Genomic DNA, 12,604 nt, shown 5'->3' with positions numbered 1-12,604 from the left:
ATATTAACATATGGAGTTTGAATTTGAACCTATGGTTCAAACCAACTTCATTTAACTTGTTGCTACTTGCATTAGCTCAATCAACGGCATATTGCTATGTCACATTCATGCATCATATTGTTGCATTGCATTGATTGAGTTCCTTCTCTGTTGCCGGTGTTGTTCCCTCTCGGTAGACGTGGTTCCGACGATGAGTTCGATGACACCGATGAAGAGCTATACTATCTTCAGAAGTGCCAGGCAAGCAGAACCCCCTTGTTCATTCCGATACAATCCCACTCTCTCGCTCCTGCTCTCTTTTACTGCATTAGGACAACAACGATTCATCTGTTACATGTTGCGGTAGTTGAACCCCTTTCCTCTTCATGACCTATCATTGCCACAGTAAATATATGAAACCCACTAGCATGAGTAGGAGTTGTTTGAGCCCTATTGTGCCTACTCATTCATGCTTGTTTGTCATGCCTGCTACTGCTTAGAGTTGAGTCAGGTCCGATTCATCGGGGATGAATTGGAATGGTGATAAACACGTCCTACTGTATGTGAGCTAAGTGTGTGAACACGATTTGGTAAAGGTAGTGGTGAGAGGCCATGTAGGAGTACATGGTGGGTTGTCTCATTGAAACCGTCCACAGGAACTGAGTTTTGTGTTTGTGATCCATGAACAGCTACTACCACACATTGGGATCCTTAATTGACTCTCTCGACTTATTAACTGCCCCTGTCCTCTGTCCAGGAGTTGCAAGTAGTTTCTGGTGTTTGTAGTATCCTGGAGGCCGTGCGCAGAGCTGACCCGAGGGGTGGGCTGTGATGCGGTATGCACGTGGAACGGTGTACCGGGACGCCCGTTTGGTGCCTCGGGAACCCTGCACACATCGTTCGGGGCCGTAGTGGAAACCTCGGCCGGACTCCCTACGGATGGAACCTGAATAGGCGATAAACCTGGACTAGGGACTTGTGTGGTTAGTCAGGTCGTGGCTGACACCCTCGCTGGGCTTCCGCTTGAAGGTTGCCGAGTAAATGTCGTGTAAACGGCGGTAAGTGGTGAGAGCGTGTGTGAAGAAGTACACCTCTGCAGGGTTAACATCATCTATTCGAATAGCCGCGTCCGCGGTAAAGGACTTCTGGGTTGCCATACAGTTCATAGACAAGTGAACATGGATACTCTAAAATGCGCAAGATAAGCGTGAGTGCTATGGATGGCGTTCTCGTAGGGAGACGGGAGCAGATCCATAGTCCTGTATTGATATGGTGAATATGTGGACTCGTGTGCGCCACCCCAAAAGAGTTACTTGCAGTCGTAGTTCAGGATAGCCACCGAGTCAAACCTAGCTTGCTGTGCAGTTAAACTCCACCACCCCCTTTGTTGATACTTATGCATATGTAGCTAGTTCTGATGTAAGTCTTGCTGGGTACATTTGTACTCACGTTTGCTTAATTTATGTTTTGCAGAGAGACTTCAGTCTCACTAGTAGTTCTGCGTGGACTTCGACGTTTAGCTTGTTACCTTAGCTACGATCTTGTGCCTCGACAGGGTCTTGTAGATAGTCAGGCTTCTCAGCCTTTTCATTTGTAGTTGTCTGTACTCAGACAAGTTAAGCTTCTGCATGGGCTTATTGCTTGTATGACTTGAATGCTGGGTCATCAGACCCATGTTTGTAATATCTGGCTCCTTGGAGCCTAATGAATAAATACTTTGACTCGTAGAGTTTTGTTGTGATGCCATGTTGTATTTGCACATATCGAGCATATTGTGTGTATGTTAATGAAATGCTTGGTATGTGTGGGATCCGACAACCTAGTTGTTTATTCTTGGTAGCCTCTCTTATCGGGAAATGTCTCCTAGTGCTTCCACTGAGCCATGGTAGCTTGCTACTGCTCCGGAACACTTAGGTTGGCTGACATGTGTCCTTCTTCATTCTTGTGTCTGTCCCTTCGGGGAAATGTCATGCGTTGTTCCTTTAAGTCCTTGTAGCTTGCTACGACTTGGGTTCATACATTGATGAGCGACACGTTCGTTGTTGGGTCATGTATGCATGTCCCTGTAAGTAAGTGCCACTTTGGATTCACGACTAGTCATGTCGGCCCGGGTTCTCTGTCATATGGATGCTAGCGACACTATCATATACGTGAGCTAAAAGGCGCAAATGGTCCCGGGCCAGGTAAGGTGGCACCCGTGGGAATACCGTGCGTGAGGCCGCAAAGTGATATGTGTTACATGCTAGATCGGTATGACTTAGGATCAGGGTCCTGGCAGCTTTGGTATCAGAGCCTGACTGCCTGTAGGATTACCAAGCCAAACTGGTCGAAGTCGAGTCTAGAAATGCTTTAGTTATATAAGGGAATTGATTGTGGATGGGAACGTAGGGCTCTTTTTACTCCTTCACCTTATGCCCTTCTGATCCGAGTCATCCTATCTTTCCTACGGGGTTAAGGAACTAGGCCTTCTCATCTATCTATCAGGATGACGTGTTACTAATCCATAGACTTATAGGATTGATGGATTCAAGTCTCAGTTCAGTTTCTAGTACTTCTGTGTGTTAACAGTTGTCTCAGAACCTTGATATTGTGATGTGGAGTGGTTATACCACCATTTTGCAGGATGTCTCAAATATTTTTGAGCATTTACAACCGTTATGCTGTCCGAGTCATCCCAGGTTTCTAAATAGTCCGATGCATTTGCAACTCCCTTCTTTCCATTCCTGATGTTCCTTTGGGCCAGATTAACCACACTAATCGCCAAGTTGAGGTACTCCGTTGCTTCAGCATATATGTTGAAGCCATTATTATGACCCTAGGCGTCTTAGGGAACCACTCAGTAATCTAGCAATGCTTTGTATCCCCAGTGTGATGATTCTGGCCATCATTCTCGAAAGCATCCCGTGATGCCATTTAGTTAGTAGGTATTCTATTTCTGGGTTCTTGAACCCAAGATTCACCCGACTCATTCATGTTGATAGTGTTTTCTAGTCCCTTTAGGATATTAGTAACCTTTGCGATAGTCCTCGAGGTCCGTGGTATTTCCTTCTTCCAAATACCATGAACTGCTTATGGCGGAAGTTCTTGAACCAAAAGATCACAACAAGAGTACCCTCGATGAGTTCCACATTCTATATTGCGACTCTGCCAGTCCTACCTCTCTGCATGGGTTATCCAGAAGAAATATGTTGAACTCGTTCGACATGCTAATCTATGCATCCACAACTCTGAAACTATATGTTCCTTTGAGTTGTCCCTCTTTAGTGGTATTCCGACCTTAGTCTATCAATTGATAGTCAGGAATAGTTGTGCATTTATGTTCATCGATGCCTATTATTCTTGTGGTCCGTCAAGCCATTCTATTCCGGAATGACTAGGAGAAACAAACTCCAGCACCTCATCCATTTCTTGGACTGGTCAAAGTAGTTGTATTCCGCAGATCAAAATGCCAATCCAGCTTTTGTTCTTTTCTACTTTGGAGTATTACCCCTTTATGTCAGGATTGTCATGAGAACTGCACCATCTCTTATGAATTCTTGACGCAGTGATACTTCTTTCCATCATTGTTCATTCCTCGGTTTCCGTATTGTTGCAATCAGAATACCGACAAGTGAACCATGATGTGTGGAATCAATACTCCTAGCAACCCTGTTGCTTGGTAGTTAATGGAGAATAATCTCATTCTTAGCGTGTTGGTTATTGAATCATCACCCTAAGGTTGATCGTGCTACCTAGTCCATTTTTCGATGCACTCTTCGATCAATGAGTTTGGATTATGTTAATTCCTTACTCTTTTGATCATATCGTCTTGCCTGAAGAGCAAGATTGTTCTCGAGCTTAATAACATATTGGTGGTTCGTGATTTTTCGATTATCTTCTCCGAAGTATCACCAGGTTGTCCCCTGACTGTTATGTTGAGCTCGTGATCAAGTTGGTTTCTTATAAACCACCCCTTCTCCAAGAATCTGTGTTGGATACCCCTGAGCTAGTTGGTTGAGCTAAACAACAACTTGGAGAGTTGGAAGATAAAAGCTTTGTCCGGCCTAGTTCATTTCAAAGGGATATCTTTTGTTGTGTGTGTGTGTGTGTTGAAGAAAGATGATATCTTCGTCAATTGATCCTCGTGATCAATTGTCGGCACTATTGTCTTATCCAAACCTTGATTTGAGTATGGGCTATCGTCAAATCAAATCAGAACCAACGATGTTCGTAATGTTGTCTTACTCGTGGTTCTTTCCTCGAGCATACACCATTATATCCTTTGGTCTGACCAATACTGTCGTCTTGTTCACATAATTGTGGAATTCCATCTTCATGGAAAATTGATGAATTGTTGTTGAGCCCATCAACAACATCCTTATCCTCTCCATGATTTTGTTGAACATTAAGCTAGTGTTGGAAACTTTTGAAAGCATTTCTTCATGCTAGCTCATGAAGTATATGTTTGGGTGAAGAAGTGACTTCTTATAATTCATGTGCATTTGATGCAAGTTGCCACCGTGAATTCGAGAAAGTCAGTTTTGCTTCCTATGGAATCATCCCAAGTCAGTCATGCATATGTGAGAAGTATTCTGTGGTCTGGAGACTTGCAACCTTCATTCTATATGTATCCCTAGCACACCAAGCCACTGATTGATTTGTTCAAGGAGAATAAGTTCCTTCTTAAGAGCATGCCTTATGCAAGGACTTCGATATCAATAATTATGATTCCCACCCAGAACTCGGTAGTGCTTTATTATAAGACTACTACATGGTCATGCTTGTCTGGGACAGTGTGTTCACATGTGTGTAGCAGAACCAACTCATGTTTCGGAGCTTACTATCATAGTTCGTTTCCCGAGAATCTTGCAACGTCATCTCATCGGTTTGTGTTGCAAACCTTCTTTCTAGACATGCTGTCTGAAATATCCTGTTACCAACCAGATCTGAATCTCGGGTAGATATGATGGTTGGAACTTCTTCCAAGAACTATGATATAGGTTCCGGTGAAGTGGACGCACCTAGCTGGAAGCACTATTATTGTAGTATCTTGGTTAAGCCAATTTAGCCACCTCCCCTTGAGGATGTCATATGACTTATTCTAGAAGTTGTTCCTTATGGATCCTTTGTCTTCCCGAAGTCCGACCTATACTTGATGGCCATGTTAATACTTTTAAGTATCATCGTGGTATCTAGTACATCAAGGAGAACATTAGAAGCAGAGTGCTAAATGTCTCTCGGTCGATCATCCAGATTTCTTTCCCTTGGCCTCACTAAGGTGAAATCTAAGAAAGTGTTGTCTTCCTTTGCATCTACATTGTCCACCACTATTCATCATGGTAGTACAAGGTGTCACCAAGATCTTGGCTTAGATGTTGGTAAAACCTAGATGAGTGTGGAAATGCTCAAGTTCTTGAGAGCACACTCAGTCACTAGGTTATATCCCCAGTATCAATTGGGATATGCCTCCCGTTTGCCGAGTTGTTCTATAACCATAGTTTCCTTTCCGATCTGAGTATGCCATTCCTTCGAACTCCTTCAAACGATCGCTTGTGAATTTCCTTAGGCTGGTATAGAGAGTTTCAATGATCTCTGTATCAAAAGTAATTCTTTTTTCCACTTAAGGAAATAATACTACGAGTCACCTCCCCCAAGGTGTCCCGTTATGAAATCACGACAATTATCTCCTCGCTACTTTGAAACCATGCACCATCCTACTCCAGCGTGGAATTGTTGCCTACCAAATTAAACCTTCCTCATCTGTTTCTTTTCCATCACCCCTGATGTGTGTTTTGTGTCTCAACTCGAGAAATGTTACTATGTCTCATTCCGTGAGTTGATCGTGAGTTGCTCGATCTTCGAGAAGATCGACTCTTTAGAGTTTCCCTTTCTTCTCATTGTCGTGTTGGATGAAGTTCTCAAAGCAAGACGTCGAGACCAAGATGAAGCAATGAATCATCATCTCCGAGAAGGGCAAATGGATCAAGAAGTTTGTGTTAGCTCCGTGTCCCCTCTATCTTCTTACCTTACGTCTTGAATCTCGGGACAAGATTCTTGTTTAGTGGGGGTGAGTTGTCACGGCCCTAGATCAGTCCTTGTTTGTCTTTGCCTGATCATCATGTCATCATGTTTAAATTCAAATGAATTTGAATTGGGGATGCTCAAACCCTAGCATCAAATGGAATTCAAATAGGTTCAACCTAAAAATATTTTTAATGAACCTGAAATGCCCTTCATAAATGTTCATCATTTTTGTTTTGGTCCAGAATCTCTGCCAAAAATGGTGCACACTTTTCTAGGACACTCTGCGTTATTGAATTAAATCATACAGTATTTGTTCTTGGACATTTAAATGCTATAAATAATTTTAAATGTCCAAATAATCTTGAAGGTAAATGAGGGCTGTTGGAAATAATCCAAACCGTGCCCACAAATATTTTCAGGATTTTTGAAAATGCTCTGGCATTTTTAGTAAAGCCCAAACAAACCTGCAAAATAGAAAAACAGAACAAAATTTAGAACTAGAGAGAGAGAGAGAGAACTGACCTGGCCTTACCTCGCGGCCCAGCCCACCAGGGGCACTCCCGTCTTCTTCCCCGTGTCAGCGCACGAAGCAGCTCGGTGGCGAGCGCGGGCATGTGCCTGGCCACCTCCTGCTTGCTAGCTCGCTGCTGGAGACAGCCCCGAGTGCCACGCACTCCCCCTCGACCCCCTCGACCTTCTCTCGCTCTCCCAATGCCTCTCCCCCTCCTCTGGCTCTCTCCCTCGCATCACCCGAGAGCCGCCGTCGCCGCCGCTCACAGTTGCCGCGCCCAAAGCCACCCCCTCGCCCCTCTGACGTGCCCATGAGCTCCGCCTCCGTTTTCTATGCCTCCTCGACGAGCCAAGCAACCAGGGACGCACCGTATCATCGCCATCGACATCATCTTCAACCTTGGGCGCCGCCGATCACCGTCGCCGATTCGTCGTCCACAGCCCGTCCCCGAGCCCGCGGAGACCGCCGTCCGACTCCCTGTGAGCTCCGCCGTCGCTACCCACTCTTCCCCGCGTTGATTCCTTGCCGTAGCGCCGTTCCCCGTCGTGACTGAAGCTCACCGCCGCCTGGCTTTGTCGCCGCCATGGCCTGAGCTCGAACCACCCGCGCCCTTGCACCACATCGTGCTCCTGGTGCCTCCAGGAGGCCACCTAACCCCTGTAGTCGCTCGCCTGCTTGCTCTAGCGCCACGCTCGCACGGAGCTGAGCTCCGACCGCCGCTTCGCTCGCCGCTGCCGACGCCACGCCTTACCCCAGCACTTGCCACGGCCACCTTCCGAAGCACCGCAGCAGCCGCTCTCGAACGCACCCAGCCACGCAAGCTCTCGTGGCCGGAGATGGCCGGACGAGGAGCGCCGCCGCGTCTGCTTACCGTCGGCGATTAGTCGCCGGATTAGATGACATGGCACCTGCTCAATTAGCGCTAATCACCAATTAGCTTAACCCCAAGGGTCAATGACGGTCGGTCCCCACCGGTTTAATTAACCAACTAACGAAATTAGTTAGGATTAGTCTAATTCGACTGGACCCACGCGTCAGCATTGACCCTGCTGGCGTGGCCGTTGACTAGGCCCACCTGCCAGCGACACTAACAAGCCCTGTGTCACTGACGTGTGGACCCTGCACGTCAGGTTTGACCTAGAATCGCGCCGTTGACCTGCTGACGTCATGGTTATGTCATGCTAACGCAGTAAATAATTTCTGTATTTAAAATAATTCAAAAATTCCAGAAAATAGTTAAAACTTCTAAAATTCATAGAAATTAAACCGTAACTCCAAATGAAATAATTTATATATGAAAAATTATCAGAAAAATCCATTCTTTCCATTGGTACTATTTTCATGCATGTTAAAGCAAGTTAAACCTACTGATCAGGTCAAATCAGTTAAATGGTATTTGAATATTAACATAGGGAGTTTGAATTTGAACCTAGGGTTCAAACTAACTTCATTTAACTTGTTGCTACTTGCATTAGCTCAATCAACAACATATTGCTATGTCACATTCATGCATCATATTGTTGCATTGTATTGATTGTGTTCCTTCTCTGTTGCCGGTGTTGTTCCTTTAAGTCCTTGTAGCTTGCTACGACTTGGGTTCATACATTGATGAGCGACACGTTCGTTGCTGGGTTATGTATGTCTGTCCCTGTAAGTTAGTGCCACTTTGGGTTTACGACTAGTCATGTCGGTCTGGGTTTTCTGTCATATGGATGCTAGCGACACTATCATATACGTGAGCCAAAAGGCGCAAACTGTCCCGGGCCAGGTAAGGTGGCACCCGTGGGAATACCGTGCGTGAGGCCGCAAAGTGATATGATGTGTTACATACTAGATCAGTGTGACTTAGGTCGGGGTCCTGACAATACCTTTCTGGGATCAAGTGCATCCTAACTCACCTGAGCTATTCTGTTACTATCCAGTGGCGCGATGGTGATTTTCTTAATTGAGAAAAAGAGAAAAGCAAGCCGGCCACGCACCCACGACCCCCTCCTCTCTTCCTCACACGCCGCCGGCCCCGACTCGCCTTCCACCTCCGGCGACCCCCCTGCCTCCCACCTCCTGCGACCCGCCGCGCCCCCCGGCCTCCCATCTCCGGCGACCCACCGCGCCCCCTGGCCTCCCATCTGCGGGCGACCCACCACGCCCCCCGCCTCCCACCTCCGGCGCCGGGCCAAGCCCCCCCGGCTCCCACCTCCGGCGACGCGCCACGGCCCCGCCTCCCACCTCCAGCGATGCGCCACGGCCCCGCCTCCCACCTTCGGCGATGCCCCACGGCCCTGCCTCCCATCTCCGGCGACGCGCCATCCCTGAACCCCGCCTCCCATCTCCTTCGACGCGCCGTCCCTGAACCCTGCCTCCTCTCTCGCGTCGCCCCCATTGGCCCTCGAGCGCGGCCGTCCCTCCCACGGAGCCAAGCTCGCGACCGTCACTTCCACCACGCCGAGCTCGCACTCCATCGCCGCTGGCGCCCCCAACCTCGCGTCATCCATGACCCCTCCATTACACTCCTATTCTTCAGGAACATGTCAGTTCGTGTGGAGCATAACAGTCCGTCAGTTCGTCGGTGGGATTCGCAGGATCCGCAGGTCAGTCCCACAAATTACACTTAAATCGTGTGCAATTTTGTAATCAGTTCGTGTGTATGTGTCAGTTCATGTCTGTTCTTGTCAGGTCGTGTTCATAAATTGTTTTTTTGGTTAATTTGTTGTTATGTACGGTACAGATGCATATTGTTGTGTAGTGCTACATGTGTGCATTGATGCGTTCGAATCTCACCTTGATTCCTCCTGGTGGTTAACATGTAGAGCGGCAGCAGCGCTCACTCTCCAATGGTTGCCCGCGCAAGGAGGATACAGGGATGCGACAGTGGTGGAGGAGTCAGCAGCGTTCCATGGCCTTCGTCCTCCTAGTCGCATCTTTTCTTATAAACAGCCAGAAGAAAACGACGCACAGGCTTCATGCTCCATCTCCTGGTGAAGGGGAGTTAAGCTCTAGGACCACTTGGATGTGGATGCTCATGCTCCTCCACTGGGCGAGCTCCAAGGGCACCACGGGGCTTGAGATTGTCATCTCTACCCTCGGCCGTGAGGGCCAAGAGGCTGCCTGCACCCTGCTAAATGAAATGCTACTTCCGACCACCAACTCGCCTGATGCCCGTATGTAGACCGCCATGCTTTTCATGATTTCCTGTATGCCTGTACATGAAAAAGTCTCAACAATTCCGTTTCTTGTCTTCATGATTTTGTGCTTGCTTATCACAAGTTCACGTTACATGCTCAATGTAGTAGCTAGCTGAAGAAAGGGTATTGTTCTGTAGCTTTGGTCTTACCATTGTGGTGCTTGTGTTATTGCGTGGGAAAATGAAAGAAAGGATTTTTTAGCAAATCAATGAATGAGAAAAGAGTTTGCTATTTTCCCGGTTAATTTAGAGCTCCAAAAATGTTCAGAGTTCAGAGTAGTTGTTTGGAGACGAACAATGAATAAGTATAATAAAACAAAAGAAAAATTAGTAAAATAGTACGACAAAGTTCACTATGTATTCCACCATCAGTACATAAAGAAATATCATACAAATTCCCTGCTCACGGGACTATATTTATAGCCTAATGGTTAGTGTCAAAATGTGTTGTTCTTGTTTCTTTATGGTTACTTCTTTATTATATGAATATGAATGTGCTAGCTAGCTTAGCAGTACCATTTGCAGTCAGTAGGTGTAGCTCACACAATTCTTGGGTCAATTTTGTCATAACAATAAGGCAGGACATGCTTGCAAGATGATGAAACCATGTATATATAACTTGATGACTATCCAAATTGAGAAAACCCTGAAATATTATATGTGCTCTCTTTGTATCAGTTCTTATGCTTGTGACAATTCTACACTCATACTGTGTTCAGGTTATTGGTTTCCTCTTGAGCAGATGAACTACATTGTCACATTAAACTACGGGGACATGTTCCCTCAGTCCTCTCTCGACAAATCCAACAGTACAGGTTCTCCGGTGCGCCAAGTATTGCCAGTGGCGATGTCTGCATCATGGCCCATTGAGGAGAACATGCCAGTCAGTTGTAGGTTTTTCTATATGCACATTTATCTGTTTAGCTTTAAATTTTGTTATTTTCCACATTTGACACTTGTGTTAATGCTTCTGTGTCGTGCACTTATGATTCCATTGTGAGGAAAAAAGACAAGTGAGCTAAGTACTTGTTTGGAAAGTTTCTAAGTTCAAACAAAAAAACCTAAAGATGTTCATTGAGAAAGTTTTGTTTCGTTAAAAAATGTGGTTTTTGGTTGGAAAATCACTTAGGAAAATAGTTCACTTTTGCTAATTCCTGTAGTTCTCTGGATAGAAAAAATGATGGTTCAATTTGCTGAGTCTCGTGGTCTAGAAAATTATTTTTCTTTGTTTGAAACAGTTCAGTGCTTAAGCCACAGAAAAAAGTGAGCTGTTTTGTTCAAGGGAGTTCGAAAAATAAACACACATGAAGTTCAAGATTGGAACTAACATAGAAAAAATGTACACACATTCTCGTGCACTTATGACCCTGCTTAGGCATGCTTCTCTGGTCGTGCCACGTGCCATGGATACATGATGCGATTTTCGGATCTAGAATAGCACGAAAGGGGGTACCAAGCTTAACTAACACTCAAGTATTTAAAATTTCCATGGGAAACTAATATTCATGCACCTCTTTGGTGGATTTTTTGATATATTTCTTTCATGAATGTATACATTGTACTGCTCTATTATGTACATCCGGGCATGATGCACAGAATAAAACATTATGAGATCCTTGGTTTACTTACAGGTAGGTCATTAGTTCAAACCTAACACAGAAACTACTTGCTTGGCATTCTAGCTCTTGTTTTCCCAAGACTAGTACTGGTAAATGTTATTTCCCTATGTATTCTTTCCTCAGTCCATAGAGAAACATGGGAATAGTTCGATTGTGTTGGATAGATAGTTCAATTTTATATATCATAAGAAGAAAAGAACATGTTTTCTATAGGAGAAAATCAAAAACATCATTAACAACTCACTATGTATTCTACCATCAATTCTGTGTGTATTAGAGAGAGGGTTTGGTGTCTCATTGTTTACACTTGCCCAGAAAAAAAATGTTCTGTTGCAGATTAGGACCATTGTATTTACATTTTTTTAAACAAAGAACTAATCAGTTCATACAAGTTCAAAAGACAAAGCATCGAAAGTTCAATCGAAAGCTCTCACCACTTTCCTTTCTATTTCTTAATTATTGTACGACATTTCAAGCATTGAGCAAAAGGGATTAGTATAAATTGTAGAAGTAGTTGCAGGATGCTTAAGTTCTTTTGACTTTCTTTTCTCTCATTCTTCCTGTACTGACGAGCTGTTTCATTTTGCTGGTTTCAAAAGTAGAAGGGGAAGATGTAGAGGCTGGACTACTCAGAGCCTTTGCCGCTGATGTTGTGTTGTGTTAGGTCAACACGTAGTAGTAAAATTATTTTGCAGGAAGAGAAGACAGCGAGAAGATGTTCCAGGTGACACGTCCTTCCATCAAAACAAAAAGTTCAAACATAGCAAAAAGTCGCAGAAAAGGATGTGAACATAGTATACTCCCATGGCTGTACGAGTAAACATACACCAAGTGTAGACTTTCACCATGTGCTTTATCATCAGTTAAAAAAAAGCTTTGTGTGTGCTACTGAAATTGACATGGTTTAGTTTGCTTTTACTTGTATGCTACTGATAGATCAACATTATTTGCTTGTGTACTAAAGTGACTAATTTGAACCACACTGCTTGTGTACTGATGTTGTTTGCTTTTGTACACCTGATTATATTTTTTGTGGGAGTCCAAGTATAATTGTTTAAAAAGTACAAATGTCAGCGTGTACTGATGCATTTCAAAATTGTGCTGTGTGTTTCGAGGAAAAAATATTTGTCAGGTTTTTGGTGGCCAAGTGTTATTGATTTGTGAGAGCTAAACAAATTTCCTATCCAACTGGAATATGATGGATGTGGGAGTCATTTTTACATTCACCGTTCAGTGCTTCTCTTTGTGTAATGTTTTATGTTTTTAAGTGCTCATTGAAAATTTATGTTCCTAGTAGTTCATGTATTATTG

At 44.7% G+C, this 12,604-nt stretch overlaps 1 long non-coding RNA gene across 2 annotated transcripts; it reads left to right on the top strand.

Moving 5' to 3' along the window:
- Nucleotides 1-8,433: 8,433 nt before the first annotated feature.
- LOC123167486 (uncharacterized) lies at nt 8,434-12,290 on the top strand. 2 transcript variants are annotated; one of them, XR_006483940.1, is made up of 3 exons: nt 8,443-9,081; nt 9,301-9,651; nt 10,394-12,290. It is a non-coding gene; the product is annotated as an uncharacterized lncRNA (long non-coding RNA). The 2 variants fall into 2 exon arrangements; XR_006483939.1 differs by having other exon boundaries at nt 8,434-9,081; nt 9,301-12,290.
- Nucleotides 12,291-12,604: the final 314 nt, after the last annotated feature.

Source organism: Triticum aestivum, chromosome 7D (assembly GCF_018294505.1).
Source record: "Triticum aestivum cultivar Chinese Spring chromosome 7D, IWGSC CS RefSeq v2.1, whole genome shotgun sequence".
NCBI classification, from domain to species: Eukaryota; Viridiplantae; Streptophyta; class Magnoliopsida; order Poales; family Poaceae; genus Triticum; species Triticum aestivum.
This window is presented reverse-complemented; position numbering and strand designations above follow the sequence as displayed.